Source organism: Phyllobates terribilis, unplaced genomic scaffold, assembly GCF_046119375.1.
Source record: "Phyllobates terribilis strain yellow unplaced genomic scaffold, ASM4611937v1 Scaffold_5891__1_contigs__length_48422, whole genome shotgun sequence".
NCBI classification, from domain to species: domain Eukaryota; kingdom Metazoa; phylum Chordata; class Amphibia; order Anura; family Dendrobatidae; genus Phyllobates; species Phyllobates terribilis.
This window is the reverse complement of record NW_027368636.1, coordinates 26,376-48,366: the sequence shown is the minus strand read 5'-3', so window position 1 is coordinate 48,366 and position 21,991 is coordinate 26,376. Positions and strand designations below refer to the sequence as shown.

The following is a 21,991-nucleotide window of genomic DNA, read 5'->3' as shown; positions in this document are numbered from 1 at the left end:
TCTCAAGCTAGTGATATCTATGTAATCTATGATGTGAAATCTACATATTACAATCACTAATCATAAGCTATATATAGCGTTGTGGAACTAACTCTAATTAAACACACATCTGTAGCTAACACGCCAGGTCATCAGTCCACGCGCTTGTTCTTCTTTGCAACGGTGATCCATGCGCTTGTTCTTATTAGCTTGAAAATCACGCCAACGATCCTTGAGCTCGCGTTTCTCCATGTCAGTGATCCCCGGATATCCACCTTTCTAAAGTAGAAAACTCTAAAACTCCTCGAGTATATCATGTCAAACATAAAATACACAAAGATCATTAAACACATAGATTTTTCATTATCAAAATAAGAGAACTTGGTTAACCTCAACTTAGCCTTAACCAACATATATATATATATATAGAGAGAGAGAGAGAGAGAGACAGGTGGGTTCTAGTAAAACGGTGTTGTGGTAAAATGGTAGTACTAATCTGGGTCATTAGATTGAAGAGAATGGATGGGTTGGATTTGATTGGAAAAATTAGATTTATTAAATAACTTAATCAAAAAAAAGGAGAGAATCTAGTGAAGGAAAAAAAAGGATAAAAAAAATGTTTCGTTCATTGGCTACAATTTTATCTTGTTACAAATGATCTCCAGAGAAATTCATTAAATATTTTTTCTTGTTCATCGTTGACTAGTTTATTCTTTTAGGGATTACGATTTTTCAGATCCATAAAGGTGCATTTTTTCATTTACCGTACAGTTTTCGGAATTTGTTGTATAATTTTTTGCGATGCAATACATTTTTTTCCAGATTGCTATCGAACTTTCTCGTTCTGTTTTTCGCGATTTTTCTGTTACGAATAATTCAATTTCAATGTTTGCAAAAAAAAGAGGTTCGCTAATTTACTGATTTTCGAGATTTGAGTACTGATTTTTGGCCGTGTTTTTCCCCATAAATCAACTGTAAGATTTTCGTTATTTAAGTTCTGATTTTGAGTAATGATTTTCATGATTTCGTGTTACGATTTTTGCGATTTCTCTATTACGAATAACCTAATTTAAAATGTTTGCATATTCTGTTTTTCACGATTTTGAGTAATGATTTTCGTGATTTCAAGTTACGATTTTCGCGATTTAAATGTTACGAATAACCAATTTCAATGTTTGCTAATTCTATTTTTCGCGAATTTGAGTAATGATTTTCGTGATTTGAGTACTGATTTTTAGATGTGATTTGAGTACATATTATCAGGTCACAACTCAAACTCTAATTATTGACACAAATACGTTAACAAAAAAGAGAGATTAAAAAAATGTGAAAACATATTTAACAGTAAGAAAGAAGTAAGTTGTCGTAAATGGATATATATTTAGGGTCCGAATCTAGTGATAATAAATCACTAAATAATAAAAAAGAATGACACTGGGCCGTTGGGGTGTGCTTGATCTAACGGCCGGGGACGCGCACATGTCCACGCTGGCAATCCCGGCTACCACGCTCTATGTGTTCAAAATATGTTCATCAGTTGTGATCTATATGTTCACTACTATTGAGATGAATGTTCGTCAAACATTTGAGGGTTAATGTTCATCAGTGTTGAGCTATATGTTCATCAATTTAATACTAAATGTTCACCAATGTACTGAAAGACGTTCACCAACAAAATCAGGAGGAAGAAAAGACCCGGCTACAGTCCACGCTCTATGTGTTCATCAAGTATTTCAAAATATGTTCATCAGTTGTGAGCTATATGTTCACTATTATTGAGATGAATGTTCATCAAACATTTTAGGGTTAATGTTCATCAATGTTGAGCTATATGTTCATCAATTTAATACTAAATGTTCACCAATGTACTGAAAGACGTTCACCAACAAAATCAGGAGGAAGAAAAAAGCGGAACGGAAAAGGGGAAAAAATGCTTCACCCACGCGCGCAGTACCGGCCGTTAGATTGTGACAGCTGACAATAAATCAACGGCTGAGATTCATTCTTTTTTATTATTTTATGAATGTATTATTACCCGATACTTTTCCATATATTTAAGCAATGCTACAATACAATGAAGTGGAAAACTATTTTGAAAACTTCAAGAACAATCTCGACATGGAAATGTTAACTTTTAACCATCAACTTAGTCATAGAACCAGTGTTTAATTAGCCTAAAAATTAATTCCAAATCAAAATTCTCGATCTACTTTGTAACCCTAATTTGATACTTTAATTTAGTAGGCCGTAAAAAAATTAAGATCTAACAATCCAGTGATCAAAAAAGAGAGAAAGAACTCACTACAAAAAAGAAGATTGATTGAATTTTTTTCAATGGTGGAACGAACTAAAGTGGAAGAGAGAATAGTATAGCAAGGAGAGAGGAGTAGTTAATTCTAAAGATTGTAAATCCCTACAATTAGGGATGGATTTTTTTGTCATTATTTTTTTTTTATATGCAATTTCCAACTTTTAATCATATCCGTCTACTTTAATTTAATCTAACGGTTTCAATATTACTACCGTTTTACTATAAAGGCATGTTTTGCTAGAACCTAAATCTATCTATCTATATATATATATATATTGCTAAATAACCTAATTGTATAGGTGAAATTAGTAAACTAGCCTCCATTTTACTAGATGCTTAAACAAACTCCTTTATGACACACTTTCAGGTGATGACACATTAAGATGATGACAATTTCAACTGGTGATAATTTCATGTGATGACAGTTTCATGTGATGACACTTTTTCAATGATTCTTTTAGTGATGACACTTTTTAGTGATGACGCTTTTGCTGGGATGAAAATTCTTAAACTTGAAAATATTATCATCAACCTTAAAAATATTGTCATTAACCTTGAAAAGTTTCATTAAGCTTGAAAATAGTGTCATCAACCCTAAAAAACTTGTGATCAATTTTGAAAAAGTGTCACCAAACTTGAAAATATTGCCATCAACCTTGAAAATAGTGTAATCAATCTTAAAAATATAATCAAGCTTAGAATAGCGTCATTAACCTAAAAAAGTGTCATTAAACTTGAAAATAGTGACATTAGGCTTGAAAAATTATCATGAAACTTAAAAATAGTGTCATCATCATTGAAAAATTGTCATCAAATTCGAAAAACTGTCACAAAGTTTGAAAATAGTGTCATCGATTTTGAAAATAGTGTTATCAAATTTTGAAAAAGTGTTATAGTGCTTGAAAATAATGTCACCAGCATGGTCGTCAGGATCAAGATCCTACTTTGGATCGGTAGGATCGGGTCGTAGGATCGTAAGATCCTATGATTTTATATTACTGAACAATTCAAATGGTAAATATGACTATGATATGTATTTCAATGAAAAATAATGCCAAAATACTAACTTTTAATCATATAAGATCGGTATTAGAGTCGTGCATACTTAAAACGATTGTACGAGGGTTAATTTAAAGTTCAAATTTTTTTTGAAAAATAAATAATAATAATAAAGTCGTACATTATAGTTTTACTTTATTTTAAGGTTATGAAATACGAAAGCCAAATTTGTTGTCCTTTGGGCACGTAAATGATTTCTCTTCTCTGTTTGCACCTAAATGGCATTGAAAATTAAATTGGAGCTAAAAAAAGATTGAACTATATAAGCAATTAAGTACAATAATTAACTTATATGAAGGAAATCAGAAATTGGGAATGAGATTGTAGAATCTTACGATGCTACATGTCTGATCCTATACGATCATGCACGATCCTGTCTGATCCTGTAAGATTTTGAGTCTGATCCTAGCATAGGTCCGATCCACCATAGGGTCGGGATCGTTTTGCAAATTTTGGATCTATGATCCTACGATCCGGATCGCGATCCTAACAACAATGGTCACCAGTCTTGAAAATAGTGTCATCAACCTTAAAAAATATCATCAAGCTTGAAAATAGTGTTATTAATCTTTAAAAAGTGTCACCCCTGAAATTGAGCGAGTCCTCTTTCTATAAAGTGAGCAAAAAAGCAGAAGATTCTCATATTGTCCCTTTGCTACATACACAAGACCATTAATCCACAATAAATTGTCAGGTATTTGTTTTTCCTCTGCAGAAAAATTGCTATACATCCATTTCTGCAAACCAATCAACATATTTGGTTCACGTTTTTTACAGAGGGACAAAGCCATATAGATCACAACCCTTACAAATTTGTGATCAGTGAGAGAGGATTTAAGCTCTTACAAGCGCAAAAAATCAGCTGCTAAAGTCAGACCGGGTGAACATCTCTCACTTTCATCTTCAAACAAGAGATAGTAAATTACTAGAGAAAATATCCAAACCATGAAAGTCAGTCACCAAGGAGGCCTTTAGAGTTGAATTTCTATCTCTCTTTTGTTTCAAGGGGACAACTGGAATTGCTAAAAGCACCAACAAGATTTATCAAAAGGATGGGGTAAATATTATTAGAATCACACCAAAGGGTACTACTTGCTTTAATGCATAAAGATTGAGGCATTATAGTGGTGGATGGATTGGATTCTGCATAAGAAATGAATTTGATGTCAGAAAACCAAAGTCAACAATCGAAAACACATTCATGAAGTGTTGTTATATTTCGAGCACCTTGTTGTTCTGCTCTAAGCCAGTCTTGGATACACACCAACGCCTGACTCTATCAAGAGTTAATGAATCCATATATTGATCAAGAACCATACCCCCAAATCTATAAGATGATTCAGAAGTAATAGTAGAGCCCCTAATATCGCCATCTGAGCCACCTAGCTCTATCACCGTATAGCTGTTTGCAGGGAACAGGAGCACCTTGAAATTCTTCGGATAAATCCCTGCAATTGAGATGTGGTGGACATTTGATCAGGAAATTATGCCTCCCGATGGATCTCGCAAACAAACCCTAGGTGTTGCAAATTAGGGTTTCAAAACCTCATGCTGCTCGAGTCGCCAGGTCCCCTTCGGAGACCAGAGACCAAAGATCGACTATGTGTGTGAAGAGGGAGAGAGAAGTCAGAGAAGAGATGTGCGAGTGCAAGAATGAAAAAAAAAATCAATTAGAAAAGTATCTATATAATGGTTAGTATTTGATAACTAATAAAATGAGGGTTATATTCTTAATAAAATTAGCAAAATAAATTAGTTAGTATAATTTTTTCTATATATATTTGATTTGATAATTGGATAATTACATGTTTGAGCAAAGTTTTATATAAAATTGTGTAAGTGTGAGTAAATGTGAAGGTATTCTAAGTGAATGGGCATTAGACAATGAATAGGTATATTTTTTCCCAAAATTTCCTTATAATGTGGCTAGAAATTTAATATATGTTTAAGCCTTTTATTATTAATTTGTGCGTTATTTTCATATATATGTGCAATATTTTGTTATTAAATATGTAAGGTTTGTGAATTTAGTTGTTGTAGAAGTGTATTAAAATATTATAATTGTACAATGTTTTTCTTAGTAATTGTGCAAGATTTCTTAACACATGTGCATAAAAATGTTAATATATGTTCAAAGCTTTTCAAATAAAATGTGAATATATTTTAAAAGCGTATGTACATTAAAATATTATTGCTATGCAAGGTTCTCTTATAAAATGTGCAAGATTTTTTAATAAATAAGCATTTATAAAGACGATTGTTATGAATGTGCATCAAAATATAATTATTGTGCAATATTTAAAACTTTCTAGTTGAGTGTGCATTAATTTTTAATACATATATTTCCTTAATAGCTTAATTTGTTAAGGGCATTTAATCCACGCATTTTTATATTGTTGTTCCAAAATCGTTAACCCTATTCCCCAACTTTATAAAATGTTCTGTGGATGCTAACTTATTTAATAATGAAAGTTCCACAGAGTTTGAATATGCTAGATGTAAGTGTGTTGGTGTAGGATTGTAGGTGTTAGAAAAATATGAAAGAAACTAAGTTTGTAAAAGTTGACTTGTTATGATTAAAAATCGACAAATATAAAAATATAATAGTTTACAATGAGAACTATTATTAGAAAACAAGTCACGTAAGAGAAAATCAATTACCCCTCTCTCTAAGAAATTTTAAAGTCTATTTCTTTTATTCACTTTCAACTGCAATAGTTTACGAAAAAACAGAATATATACTTAAATACACTAACACTTCGTAATTTATGAGTATTCAAACAACAAAACATGCTTACATAGTTCTTATTACAAGATTAGTTGAGCTAATTCATATTTTTCTCGTCTCTTGGATTTGAAAATCGGTAAGAAGAAATGGATGAAGAAATTACGAATTTATACTTGTATGTGAACATGAGATTGTGCTCCAGTATGATTTAAATTTGTACTCCACTAATTAAGCCATATCGTTGTGTTATGTTATTTCCGTAAGTAACTGAGCATTAAAAGACTAAACGAATAAAATGGATTTAATGTCTAAAATAGAGTAATTGTGTCTACATACTCAATTTATAAAACAACTGGAGAGGGAACTCCCCTCCACGCTTACATTTAGAAGTCGAACAATAGAGATAGCATTGTAGCGGTTTTTTACCGTTTCATCTGTCACTGTTACTTAAGGGATAATTATGACGATTTTACACTAGTGCAATAGTTTGTAACCTATTGCAGTATTTTAAAAATATAGTAAAAATCGTCGCTATAGCTTTTCAAACGTGTAAAACACTACCTTAAGTGACGGCTTTACAGTTTCTTTTCCACTTGAACTTTTGTAGAAGTTTAATATACTCAGCCAATTATATGCATAATACATTTATTATTCAAACTATTATATATTACAACAATTAAATATAAAATATAAACAATAAAGTACATTATAAAATGTATTTTTTATTAAAGAGATTAGAAATATTATACATGAATATAACCACATCTAGCTACCACATTTAGCCAATTCTAACAATTGTAATGACAAAATTCAAAATTCTTTAACTTGTTTTAAAATTGACCTTTTAAATACTAGATCATTAAATAATCTTAAAAAAATATCAACCTCCAAAACATTGTGAATGCATGTCGTCAAAATCTATTGATAAAACCAAATCAGCTAAATCTGCATTTGCATAAGAATGGAGAAAAATCAGCGATAACAAATGGACAAAAAACAAATAAGGAAATTTTATTCATTTTATTATAGTTATAATTTTGCTTCATTAACTTATTAAACACCTTCTACGTGTGCAAGCACATTGCCTCTAATGCTTCGCGATCTTCCTTGAAAAACATGCCATAAATTATCATTTTTTAACTAGTAATAATAAACAAAAACTAGCTTGCCAAATGTGAAGAACAACAATATTTGTTGAGAGGATACTAAAAACAAAAAATAAGTGCAACAATAGCCATTTATAAAATTCCTAATAACAGTATTGTGGCATGTTAATTTATGAGAGTAAAAATATCATTATGAAGTTCTACTTAGCAAAATGCCTAAGAAGAGTATGTTGACATGTTCATTAAACATTAGGCAATTTTGTAACTATAAATACAAAGGCTAGAGTAACTATGAAAACTATGTTCCTTTTTTATAGATCTAGCTAGTGCTCAACATCAAAGCTCAGTGTTTGTTCCTAATTACACTTCCAATCCTAGATGTTTTACATGATTTTTCTATATCTCATTATATGATATTTTTTATAGTTCTTTTTCTAATATTGTAAACACAAGAACAATGCTTATATATGATCCAAATGCTCACTCATATTGATAAAGCATAAAGTTTTTTTTAAGGCAAACAATTTTTATTTTATTAATAATAAGTTTAGATGATTACAATATATATTAAAATATATTCAAAATAAATTAAAAAACTAAATAACAATCTTCTCCAAGATAACTAAAAACCTCGTCCATCGCATAATAATGTTATGACAAAAACATCATAAAACTATTATATCTTTCTTCTAAAACCTCACTCAAATTGTCATTACATATAGTTAGCTAGTTAAAATTTCCCAATATAGTTGTTATGATTGGTAGTATGTTATTATGTAGTTAGAGATTTTTTTCTTATAACCACCCCATATATAGACCACTTTGTGACGAACCACCCCGTATATTACTAATTATTTTAAAATTCCGCTTACATCTAATTTGTCACCAATTCCATACCCTTTCTATTGTGTTGTTAAAGAATCTGTCAAAAGAATGTGTTTTTACATTTATATCCTTAATTTTTTTTAAAAAAAAATATTTTTACACGGTTTTAACTTGTTAGTACCTGTTATTTTATTTTTTTACTTTTTCATTTTTTCTTTCTCTTTTTGTTCGACTTCTGGAAGATCATGGATCAAGGAGCATTTTGGGTATTTTAAAAGGGGTACGCGCTCCACTTAAAACCACCACATTAGTTTTTTTCTTCTAAAACACCTCAATAGCCTAAACAACCATTACAATTTATTTGTAAAACCATCACATAAAGTCTTAAAAACATTAAAATACTTTTAAGTACATAAAACCGCCACATAATATCTAAATCAGCACAACAATTCTCAACTTACCTAAATCGCTGCAATAAACCACCATAATAGATAAAATCGTTGGTAAAATCTACTACATAATGTGTTAAATTTAGTAGTGTAACCGGCCCTAGGTGAAATCCTATCATCCTCATTAGTCTTCCGAGTAGGTTAGGTGGACTCTGAATCCGAAGGTGATTAATTATCCAACAACTCGTCAAGTCTTCTGACATCGCAATATAATATGTCCAAATAAGGGTTACCCTCATAAGAAATGTAATAAGGCAATCAAGGGAGACTAATAGGATGAAGCCTCTCCACCAAGAAGGATTTCATTGGGATGGAGAAAACTCATTCACATATTATGAGAAGACTCTTTAGTGACGTGGCTCAACGAGTGGTAAATAGTAGTACAACTCAATTTTATGTGATATCCTAGAATCTTTTTACTTGATTCAGTTATGTTGTTTAGGGTATCATAACAGTTTGTTCACCTGTAAAATGAACATTAACATGAATATAAATGATAAATGATAAACTGGATTAGTTTATGAAAATGATTCAAGCGTTGAAAAGGTGTAAAGATAAGATATAAAAAAACCACAAGTTGTTTTGTTGTTTTGTTTGGTCAATTTTATAATGTCAAGAATGTCATATAATATGGTAATGAAACCATGACAAAGACGAAAACTTTTGATTCTATAATTAAGAAAATGAATCTTGAAATGTGCTTAGGGTTAAAAAATCATTTGTGTCTATATATTTATTTTATTTTGGAAAAACCTCTAAATAAAACATTATCAAAGGAAGTGTCACCCTTCTGAAAATTACAAGGAATTCTCATTGGAAAGAGGTTAGAGAAGAAATAATCATACATAAGCCTTCAAAGGACAAATGAACCTTACATGAAAATGAAAATTATATAGAAAATGAATATTAAGTGTTTTGAGAACAAAAATTTGGTACTTTCCCTTTGAAAATCTCTCCTTTGAACCAAAACCCTATTTCCTTTTACATCTATCCCGCCTTCAGTTCATTTCATCCCTCTTCCAATTTCCTTCTCTTTGTGTGAAGGGCAGTAGATCTCTCTCTGCACATCCTTTCCCACTCTAGATAAGCTATCGGTTATATCGTCCTGGTTGCCTCTTTCCTTCCCCCTCAATCTCGATCCCGCCCGTTGTGGCCCCCACCGTCCGTCTCTTCTCCTCGTCCCCTTGATGCATCCGTATCCGGCAATGGTAAGCCTCTTGATTTTCAGTTGCCTCCGCTTGTGCTGAGAGTGTTGTGGTTGTCGGTGAGGCCTCCTCCCATGTGGTTTCACTAGACGCCCCTTCCCCGACAATTGGGCTTCGTTCTGGGGTTGTTGTCAGTGTTGAAGATCATGTCCTGGTGGCCACCTCCGCTTGTTCGATGCCTTCTTCTACAATGGAAAAGTAGACCTTTACACCCTCATCCATCTTGGATCTCGGGTTCCGAAGTGTCTCCCCTCGCCCTCCCTCAGTTTCGCGCTTCTCTCTCTTTGCTTCAACTACAACATCACAGCCATCTCCGCTCCTGCACCCTACCATTTAGCCAGGTGAGTATCCCCTTTGTAACCATTTTATATCTCAGTTGTGAAATTTGTATAGTTCTTTCTTTGTTGAACTGTTATTGTATATGGTATTTCGTCTTCCTCCTTTACTCCGTTTTGTATTTCTTTTTTTGTTCTTCTCTGGTCCCTAGGGGTGCTCACCAGCATGCCAACTCCTTTTGATGGGGGTTTTATTATGAGCACCCCTCTCCAGATCTACATTTTCTTTCGGTATTGTTACTTTGGTGATTGGTAAATTTGTGTTGACCTAAATCCACTCAATTCAAGGAGAAAGGCGGATAAACAAAGGCTACAACCATCAAAACTTTGCTCTTGAAAATATACTTGAAATTCCCTATTAAAATTCCAATTTGCATTAATTATCAGGTTCTCAACAAACTTTCAATAATTTACTAATGAAAATTGGATATTGGAATATTAGAATTGTCAAGAGATCTTCCTTTCAGACCGAAATTAAATTTCTTCAAAATACGAATCATTTTGATCTTTTCTGCTTGGCCGAAACTAAAATGGATAAAATGCCTCAGACCCATGAGATTAAGAAATTAGAGTTTGATAAGCTCTTTTGGTGTCCTTCTTGTGGCACTCGAGGGGGCTTATGGATTCTTTTGAAAGAGACCTTAATACTCAAACCCACCAGCTTCATCTAACAATTCAGAATGCCTTTTCCGTTCAATTTGAGACATGATCTACCAAGATCCTTCTCATATTCATTTATACTCCATCTAAAGAAAATAAAATGATTCCTTTTGGGATAAAATCATTGATAATATTGACAACATTAACCTTCCTTGTATAATTATCGGCGATCTTAATGAGATTATCTCTCCCCTCAATAAATTTGGTGGTATTGATCCAAACCCTCGCCGCTTTGCCCGCTTAAATTAATTAATAATAGATCTAGGTCTTATTGACTCTAAGTATTCATGTTTTCCATTTACTTGACGAAAGTCTCAAAATTAATCCAGTAACATTCTAGAACGCCTTGATCGTGTCCCCTTCCATGGTTCTTTACATGAGATCTAATCGAAATCTACTTACAAACATCACCCATTTACCGCACCCGACCATTGTCTTATCTCCTTCCAAATCGGTAATCCTCATAATGGAGTCAAGGTCCCCATCTGATACGAGAATGCTTGGGTTGACTTTAACTCTTATAGAAACATCGTTAAAACAGATTGAAATATAATCTTCAAGGGCCATACATTTTCATATTCTCTAACAAACTGAAGTTGTTGAAATACTACTGTAAAAATTGGGTTAAAAGTAATACTAATAATAACCTTAATCAACTCAAACTAACCCGATTAGAAAATCTCTTTCTGAGGCTCGTACTCTCCCCTGATAACAATTATTTAAAATCTCAAATAAAAATCCACACTCAAATATTCTTTAACTCCTAACTTTTCATGCGAAATTCTAGAAAAGCAGGGCCAAGATCAAGCATTTTACCTTAATGGATAATAACACTAGTTATATTCACTTTGTGTCCAAAATTCGTTCGTATCTCCAAGCAATTCTTTGTTTCCAAGGCTCGGACTCCTTGTTCCTTACCAAGAAAAATGACATTTCCACTAGAATCACCTTTAAACTCTCTCATAGATTCAATAAATAATTCCATTGTGCCATCTCTGAGGAGGAATTTGAAATCATCCCTAAATTGATAAACCCTGAAGAAAACCTTATTCTTACCAAAACTCCTACTATGGATGAGTTAGAAATAGCAATCTTCCAACAACCCCTAGATAAAACGCCAGTCCCTTATGGTTTCTCGATTGAATTTTACAAAGCTTTCTGGAACACTTTAAGACATTTGCTCTTTGAAACTGTTAAAGCTTTCTTTCATGTCAAACGTATGCATTCTTATTAGAATCGTGCCTTCATTGCTCTTATTCAAAAAATTGATAACCCCTATAATATTAACCACTTTAGACCTATAAGTCTTTGTAACTCTTCCTATAAAATCATTTCCAAACTCTTATTAAATCGTCTCAAACCAATTATGCCCAAACTCATCTCTAAATTCCAAAGAGTCTTTGTTGAAGATAGACTTATACGCGACAATATCCCTATTGCTCATGAAATATTTAACTCGTTCCATAATAATAACTCAAAAAATTTAATGGATGGATATTAAATCGATATGGAAAAAGCTTATGATAATTTAGATTGGAACTTTGTTTGAAATGTTGTTTGTATTTGAATTTGATCACAATTGGATTTACATCATTGAACAATGCATAACTACCTCTAAACTGTTTGCTCTCACTAATAACCAACCAGGTCAAAAAATTTCTCCCTCTTATGGCCTACGACAAGGTCATCCCATTCCCTCCTTCCTCTTCATCCTTTCCATGGAATATTATACAAGATTCTTTTGCTCAAAGCCTCCCACCCAGACAAATTAAATCACATCCAACTTATAAAAATGGTAGCATTATCCCTTTTCTCAGTTTTACTGATGACACTATTATATTTACCTACACCGCTGATGAGAACATTAACTTCATTAAACAATTCCTGGAACAATTCTCTCGCAAAAGTGGACTTACTATTAACTACAAGAAAGCTCCATTCAGTTCTCCAAAAATGTGTCTAAACCTCATGCTGAAAATTTGGCAAGTCTCATGAATATTACTACTACTACTTATTGGCCGCATCTCGTGCACCATAAAGAGTGGAAATTAACATCAACTATAGGCATAATAGGCCACAAATGGAGCATATTGCCATAATCTTGACTTCGTGGAGCAAAGTGACTAAATACAAGGATTACGTGCACAAGGGAGAAGACGCGCAAGCAAAGGAGAAAGCGTGTGCCAAGAGAAGACACAAGAGGGGCATTTTTCCCAGGGCGCGACCTCGTCGTAGCAGGCGTGGCCAGACTGAGTTGTTCGCACAGTGGTGACCGCGTCACCCAGGACGCGCCCGCGCCCAAGCCACTAGAGCTCGGCAGGACAGTGCCGACAGAAACGCACCCGCGTCTTCATCTGATCCTGCATCACAACAATCCCTAATTTCGGGAGCTTAAGTAGGTTTTTACCTAGATTTTGTATAGTTTCGGGTTGGGCTTCCACACAATTTACTTTTAGGTTTTCATTTAGGTTTAGCATTGTCATTTTTTATAAAAAAGAAGAGCTTTGCCTCCTCCCTAGGAATCCAAGAATTAATACCTCTCTCCAGATCAACATTTTCTTTTGGTATTGTTACTTTGGTGATTGGTAAATTTGTATTGGCCGAAATCCACTCAATTCAATGCGAAAACCACTCTATTCAGGCGAAAGCCAGATAAAACGAAGGCTACAACCATCAAAACTTACTCTTGAAAATATACTTGAAATTCCCTATTAACATTGTAATTTGCATTAGTTATGAGGTTCGTAGCAAACTTTCAATAATTTATTTATGAATATTGGATATTGGAACATTAGAAATGTCAAGAGATCTTCCTTTCAAGCCGAACTAAATTTCTTCAAAATACGAATCATTTTGATCTTCTATGCCTGTCCGAAACTAAAACGGCTAAAATGCCTCAGACCCATGAGATTAAGAAATTAGAGTTTAATAAGCTCTTTTGGTGTCCTTCTTGTGGCACTCGAGGGGGATTATGGATTCTGTTAAAAGAAACTTTAATACTCAAACCCTCCAGCTTCATCTAACCATTCAGAATGCCTTTTTTGTTCAATTCGAGACATTATCTACCAAGATCCTTCTCATATTAATTTATTCTCCATCTAAAGAAGATAAAATGATTCCTTTTGGGATAAAATAATTTAGAATATTAACAATGTTAACCTTCCTTGTATAATTATCGGCTATCTTAATGAGATTATCTCTCCCCTTAATAAATTTGGCGGCATTGATCCAAACCCTAGTCGCTTTGCCAGCTTAAATAAATTAATAATAGATCTAGGTCTTATTGACTCTAAGTATTCGTGTTTTCCATTTACTTGGCGAAAGTCTCAAAATTACTCCAGTAACATTCTAGAATGCCTTGATCGTGTATTCTTTTATGGTTCTTTACATTAGATCTAATTGAAATCTACTAACAAACATCATCCCTCTACCACCTCCGACCATTGTCTTATCACCTTCCAAATCGGTAATCCTCATAATGGAGTCAAGGTCCCGTTCTAATACGAGAATACTTGGGCTGAATTTAACTCTTATAGAAACATGGTTAAAACAGATTGGAAATATAACCTCTGATGCAGGAGCATCCCTCAAGCCAACTACCCAAGGAGCCATCACAAGAGCCATGTCAAAGAAGATCCAAGACCTCATTATACAAGTAACTTTGACTCAAGACTTAGGGCATGATTTGGAACCCATTGCTTCTACACTTCTGGCATGTAAAAGAAGTTCTCATCCCCAACAAATCCAATGAAGACAGCCAAGCCATTGGAGGACTCCAACATGGCTGCATTTGGCGTTTTTGTGCAACTATCACAACTAGACACTTAGCCGGTTAAGTTGTCTAGGTGTAACGTTTTCACCCTCTTCCCTAACTATTTTGTGGAACTTATCTTAGGGTAATTTGGTCTTTATTTCAAGTATTTTTAGGTGTCAAAGGGCCGGATTCAACCTAGGTATAAAAGTCTAAAGTTAACCTTCACTAGGGGCCTTTGATTGAATTGATGTTGTAGTAGAGTAAAAACTCCTCCTAGTTTCTCATGGGCCATCTTTGATTAGTTTGAGCAGATCTATCAAACTGCTTACCTTGCCTATTTCATCTTGTTTATGTAATTGATTTTGTAAACTTGTTGAATGGGAAACTCTTGGTGCTCATGGTAGTATATCTCCATGTTGTGTTAAGTTATAGCTTGTTTTGATCTTTATCTTCTTGTATTGTGTTGAGGTTAAGTCCAAGGTGCCTTACATAGCAAGAGAAGTTCTCTTCAAGAACATATCCATTTCTTCCCTTTAAACTCTTTCTTTCTTCTTGTTCTTGCTTGTTTTCAAGTTTGAACAACACTTAGAACACTTGTTCTTAGTGTGTGTTGGTTGAACACTCTAGATCCGAGCTTGTGGGAGATAATCCTACATCAAGTGGTATCAGAGCTCAGCTGAGTTTTCAACCATCTCTCATCCTTAAAAACACAAAAACAAAGTGATTTGCAACACTTGCAAAGTCACACCAAAAACAGCCCCAAAAACACTAGCCAAGCCTTGTTGTTGTGTGCCTTTTTGTTGGTCTAAGTCTAATGAATCTTTTGAGTATTTGCAGGAACTAAAACCCAAGTTGGAAGTGTTTGAAGAGGCCTAAGGAATCACCAAGCAAAGTTGAGGGAGTGTCTAAGAGAGAACCAAAGCCAAAACCTAACCAGGTGCTTGATTTCATGCACAAAAGTGGTCAAGAACCCAACTTTGAAGCTTCACACCTCAAACCAAACACAACCAAATGAAGAACACTTATGAGCCCCATGAAGAAAAACATTTGATCTGTTGAGGGCAACAAAAATCAGGCCAAGGGCACGAGTAGATTGTCCAAACACTAAAGCCAAAAATCATTCCCAAAGCGGTAAAGTGTCATTTTCTACTTTTCAAAAGTGTTGACCTAGCATATCACAAGACTTTGCAGCCTCATTGGGTCGTGCCTTTTTGGATGTGATCTGAGCCTTCCACATAGAAAAACCCCCACTACAAGGATCAAGAAAGTTCACATCCATTGCAGCTCATTAACCTCTTGAAACAAACACCCAAAGTTGCTTGCAACACACTTTTTGTACCCCGGGTAACGTGCTAGCTTGCCTTTTCTTAACTAAATCTTGTACCTTTTGTTGTGTACTCCAAGTGCAACATTTGGAACGTGACCAAGTTTCCTAAAGCACATAAAGAAGAAGGAGAGAGGGGATTGCCATGAGCCCCTCACACCTAGCCTAACCCCACCCCTATGCCTTGTACTTGGCTACACTTAGCCAAGTACAAGGGCATTTCAAGGGCTTCTTTATGCACCATAACTGAGGTAAGACGTTCTCAAGTCCCTTTGAACTAAACACTTTCCTACATCATCTTCTTACAAGTGCACTTGCTTGTCTATGCTAGCTATAACTCTTTGTTGATTAAGCATCTTAGTGTACCAAGCTAACAAGTGTTACTAGCATCACATTGCATTTATAAGGTGATCAAATAGCCAAGGTTGAGAGGACATTAAAGAGTGTAGAGTGATTCAAACACAAGCAAACACAAGCTTATTAGACTAACATTAACATTGTTCATTGTTTGTTGTCTTTGATCATGCCTAGCTCACAACAAGGATCCCAACATGGATCTCAACAAGAGGAGGTTCACCCACACCTACCCTCGGACAATAGCATCACTAATCAACCTGATTTAGTGAACATTCTTAGTGACTTGAAGAAGGTCATTGGTGATCTCTCTAGTAGGCTAGCCACCGTTGAATCCAAACAAGACAAGCCTAGAACTCCACCTATAGTTCTAGGGGCCCAATTTGAAGTTGGAGGGAATTCACACACCCACACACTCAACTACCATTACCAAACCAAGAAGTGAGGCATGAACCCATATCACCTCACCTAAGGCCGGATCCCATAAGAATACCCACTAGACCCATTGTCTCACCATGGCCTAGACCTCCACCAATGAACTATCCAAGGGAGTTTTCTAACCCTAACTCTCCTGAATGGAATAGGTATAGTGATGATGGTGTTGATGAGTTTCAGGGGGATAGGTATATGAGGCAAGGAGGAAGAGGAAGGAGGCCAAGGTTCCAAAGACATGAGCAAAGATATGATTAAGCTCCTAGGCCAAGAGAGGAAGATGGTATTGGTAAAGTGAAGGTCAAAATCCCTAGCTTTGAGGGAAAGTGTGATCCTGACTTGTACTTAGTGTGGGAGAGGAAAATGGATCAGATTTGGGCTTGTCACAACTTCCCCGAGATGAAGAAGATACAACTTGCAACATTGGAGTTTCAAGACTATGCCATGCTATGTGGGATAGTTTCACTCAAGGGAGAAGGGATGCCTTTGCACAACCTATCACCACTTGGAATGACATGAAGAGACACATGAGAGAGAGGTTTGTACCAGAACATTACAAAAGAGAGCTTAGATACAAGCTAGAGAGTTTGAAACAAGGAAGCATGAGTGTGGAGGAAGTGTACAATGCCATGCACATGGCCATGATCAAGGCTGACGTTAAAGAGGATCTAGTGGACACCAATGCTAGATTCTTAAGGGTCTTGAATCCATCTATCTCCCTAGAAGTGGATATGTACCCTTATGAAACAAGTGATCAACTCTTACACAATGCTATTAAGGTGGAAAGGAAAATGAAGCAAAGATTGTTGCAAACTTCAAGGCCAACATCTAGGCCTACTACTCAAGGCAACACATGGAATGGAAGGCCATCATCTAGCACCCCATTTCAGCCTAAGGTTGCCCCACCTTCAAGAGACTTTCCTAAGCCCCAAGGCAATGCCATGGGCACTCAAGGGAGTACTTCTAAACCCCCTCAAACATCCAACAATGTGCATCCTAAGTCTAGTAGTTTAGAATGTTTTAAGTGCAAAGGAAAGGGCCATTTTATGAGAGATTGTCCTAACAAAAGAGTGATGGTTATCAATGCCCTAGGACAATATGAATCAGAGAGTGAAACTGAGGAGAATGACCCTAATCTTGCTATAGAAGATGACTTAGGAGAGGACAATGATGAGATAGAATATGAACAAGGAGAAGTGTTAATTTGCAAAAGAGCTTTTAGTGTGCAAACTGAGTTAGTGGAAGATAATCAAAGAGAAAACTTGTTTCATAGTAGATGTGTGATCAAAGATAAAGTGTGTGATGTGATCATAGATGGAGGGATTTGTTGCAACATTGCTAGTAGTGAGTTAGTTGACAAACTTAGCCTACCTTCAATCTTGCACCCTAGACCTTATAAGTTGCATTGGATGAATGATTCTGGAGAACTTAAGGTCCATAAGCAATGCAAAGTCACACTTAAGATAGGACACTATGTAGACACCATCCTATGTGATATCTTACCTATGCAAGCATGTCATCTATTACTAGGTAGGCCTTGGCAATATGATAATAAGGTCACACATGATGGGTTCACAAACAAGTATACCTTTATGTTTAATGGAAAACTAACCACTTTGAAACCTATGACTCCTCACCAAATTGTTGAAGCTGCAGAAGCTAAGAGAATGAAGGATAAGGTGAAGGAGAAGCCTAGGATCAAAGACAAGCCATTGGCTATGTATACTTCCAAGTGCCAAGGACAATTTTCCATGCTTGTGTTCAAAGAAGTTAAGGAGGATGATTTTGTGCCCAAAGATGCAAGACTCATGAGCTTAGTGAAAAGACACAACATGACCTCAGAGAACCCACAAATCACCCTACCTAAACCCATTCAAGATGTCCTAGATTCCTTCCATGAAGTGTTTCCACAAGAGCTACCACTAGGCCTTCCTCCACTTAGGGGCATAGAGCACCAAATAGACTTCATACCCGGTTCTATACTCCCTAATAGGCCAGCCTATAAGATGAATCCCATGGAGAGTAAGGAAGTGGAGACACAAGTGCAAGAGTTACTAGAGAAGGGGTACATTAGGGAGAGTATGTCACCTTGTGCCGTGCCAATTCTCTAAGTGCCAAAGAAAGAAGGCACCATGAGAATGTGTGTGGATTGTAGAGCCATCAACAACATCACAATCAAGTATAGACATCCAATCCCAAGGCTTGATGACATGTTAGATGAGCTCCATGGAGCCACATGCTTCTCCAAGATAGATCTCAAGAGTGGTTATCATCAAATAAGAATGAGAGAAGGTGATGAATGGAAAACCGCATTCAAGACCAAGTTTGGCCTCTATGAATGGCTTATCATGCCATTTGGCCTCACCAATGCTCCATAAACCTTCATGAGATTGATGAACCATGTGCTAAGAAGCTTTATAGGCCAGTTTGTTGTGGTTTACTTTGATGACATTCTCATCTACTCTAAATCTCTACTTGACCATGCCTACCACCTAAGGGAAGTATTATCCAAGCTCAAAAATGAATCACTCTTTGCTAATATTAAGAAATGTGATTTCTACTCTAATCATATAACTTTTCTTGGCTTTGTAGTGAGTTCTAAGGGGTTGGAGGTGGACAAGGACAAGATCAAAGCCATACAAGATTGGCCAACTCCAACAAGTGCAACACAAGTTAGGAGCTTCCAAGGGCTTGCTAGCTTCTATAGAAGATTTGTCAAAGACTTTAGCACCATTGCCTCCCCCTTAACTGAACTCACAAAGAAGAATGTCATATTCCAATGGGGACCAAGGCAAGAAGAAGCATTCAATGAGCTCAAGGCTAAGCTAACCGAGGCACCACTCCTAGTTCTACCAGATTTTACAAGACCCTTTGAGGTTGAGTGTGATGCAAGTGGTGTGGGAATTGGAGGAGTGCTTATGCAAGAGGGTAAGCCTATTGCTTTCTTTAGTGAGAAACTCAAGGGTGCAACTCTAAACTATTCTACTTATGACAAAGAATTGTATGCCTTGCTTAGGGTGTTGAAAACTTGGCAACATTATCTTTGGCCTAGTGAGTTTGTCTTACATACTGACCATGAGTCACTTAAACACTTTAGAAGCCAAGACAAACTTGATAGGAGGCATGGTAGATGGATGGAGTTCATTGAGACTTTCCCTTATATTATCAAGTATAAGAAAGGGAAAGACAATGTAGTGGCTGATGCTCTCTCTAGGAGGCATGCCTTGCTCACCACCCTTGATTCCAAGGTGTTAGGTTTCACCTACATCAAGGAACTCTATGGACATGATTCTGATTTTGGAGCTATCTATGCTCATTGCCTTGACAAGGGTCAATTGGGCAAGTATTATTTGTTTGATGGATTCTTGTTTAAGGTTGATAGAGTTTGTATACCTAAGTGTTCTCTTAGGCTTCTTCTTGTGGAGGAATCTCACAAGGGAGGACTAATGGGGCACTTTGGGAGAGACAAGACTCTATCCATTATGAGTTCCCATTTCTTTTGGCCTCATATGCTCAAAGACATAGAACACATGCTTAAGAGATGCATAGAGTGCCTTAAGGCCAAATCCAAAGTTAAACCCCAAGGATTGTACACACCATTGCCTATACCTAGTGCACCATGGCTAGACATTAGTATGGACTTTATAGTTGGTTTGCCTAGGACTAGAAGGGGTAGAGATTCCATCTTTGTGGTGGTAGATAGGTTTAGTAAGATGGCACATTTCATTGCTTGTCACAAAACTGAGGATGTCACTAATGTAGCTAACTTGTTCTTTTCTGAGGTTGTAAGACTACATGGCTTACCTAGGACCATTGTGAGTGATAGAGATCCTAAATTCCTTAGCCATTTTTGGAGAACCTTGTGGGGAAAGATAGGCACTAGACTTTTATTTTCCACATCTAGTCACCCACAAACGGATGGACAAACGGAAGTGACCAATAGAACCTTAGGTACAGTGCTTAGAGCCTTGATTAAGAGTAACCTAAAGGCATGGGAAGACTTTTTACCACATGTGGAGTTTGCCTACAATAGAGCTACCCATTCTAGCACAAAACTGAGCCCATTCATGTGTGTTTATGGCACTAACCCCCTAACCCCATTTGATCTTATTCCTTTGCCTTGCAAAGAGAAGTGTGACTATAGTGCAGAGAACCAAGTGAAGCTCATAAAAGACCTCCATGAGAGGACCAGAGAGAGGCTAGAGAGTTTGGCCAAGAGTGTGGCAGGGACAAAGAACAAGTTTAGAAGGAAGGTGTTGCTCAAAGAAGGTGATCTAGTATGGGTACATCTAAGGAAGGAGAGATTTCCAAACCTAAGAACTTCCAAGCTTTCTCCAAGAGGAGATGGACCATTCAAGGTGTTAAGAGTGGTTGGTGACAATGCCTATGTCATTGACCTACCTGAGGAGTATGGAGTGAATCCAACTTTCAACATAGGAGATCTCACTCTCTTTGAAGAACAACAAGATGAAGCATGGGAGGAAACTAACCAAGAAGAGCCATTGCCCATTATGGGAGGGGATGGCCTGGGGTCAGGCCTCTCTCAAGAGGGAGGGAATGATGCAGGAGCATCCCTCAAGCCAACTACCCAAGGAGCCATCACAAGAGCCATGTCAAAGAAGATCCAAGACCTCATTATACAAGTAACTTTGACTCAAGACTTAGGGCATGATTTGGAACCCATTGCTTCTACACTTCTGGCATGTAAAAGAAGTTCTCATCCCCAACAAATCCAATGAAGACAGCCAAGCCATTGGAGGACTCCAACATGGCTGCATTTGGCGTTTTTGTGCAACTATCACAACTAGACACTTAGCCGGTTAAGTTGTCTAGGTGTAACGCTTTCACCCTCTTCCCTAACTATTTTGTGGAACTTATCTTAGGGTAATTTGGTCTTTATTTCAAGTATTTTTAGGTGTCAAAGGGCCGGATTCAACCTAGGTATAAAAGTCTAAAGTTAACCTTCACTAGGGCCTTTGATTGAATTGATGTTGTAGTAGGAGTAAAAACTCCCTCCTAGTTTCTCATGGGCCATCTTTGATTAGTTTGAGCAGATCTATCAAACTGCTTACCTTGCCTATTTCATCTTGTTTATGTAATTGATTTTGTAAACTTGTTGAATGGGAAACTCTTGGTGCTCATGGTAGTATATCTCCATGTTGTGTTAAGTTATAGCTTGTTTTGATCTTTATCTTCTTGTATTGTGTTGAGGTTAAGTCCAAGGTGCCTTACATAGCAAGAGAAGTTCTCTTCAAGAACATATCCATTTCTTCCCTTTAAACTCTTTCTTTCTTCTTGTTCTTGCTTGTTTTCAAGTTTGAACAACACTTAGAACACTTGTTCTTAGTGTGTGTTGGTTGAACACTCTAGATCCGAGCTTGTGGGAGATAATCCTACATCAACCTCCAAGGGTCATACATTTTCAGATTCTCTAACAAACTGAAGTTGTTGGATTACTACGCTAAAAATT

At 36.0% G+C, this 21,991-nt stretch overlaps 1 pseudogene; it reads left to right on the top strand.

Annotated features, from left to right (window-relative positions):
- The first annotated feature begins 16,623 nt into the window (after positions 1–16,623).
- On the top strand, positions 16,624–21,260 carry LOC141250547 (uncharacterized; annotated as a pseudogene).
- Positions 21,261–21,991: the final 731 nt, after the last annotated feature.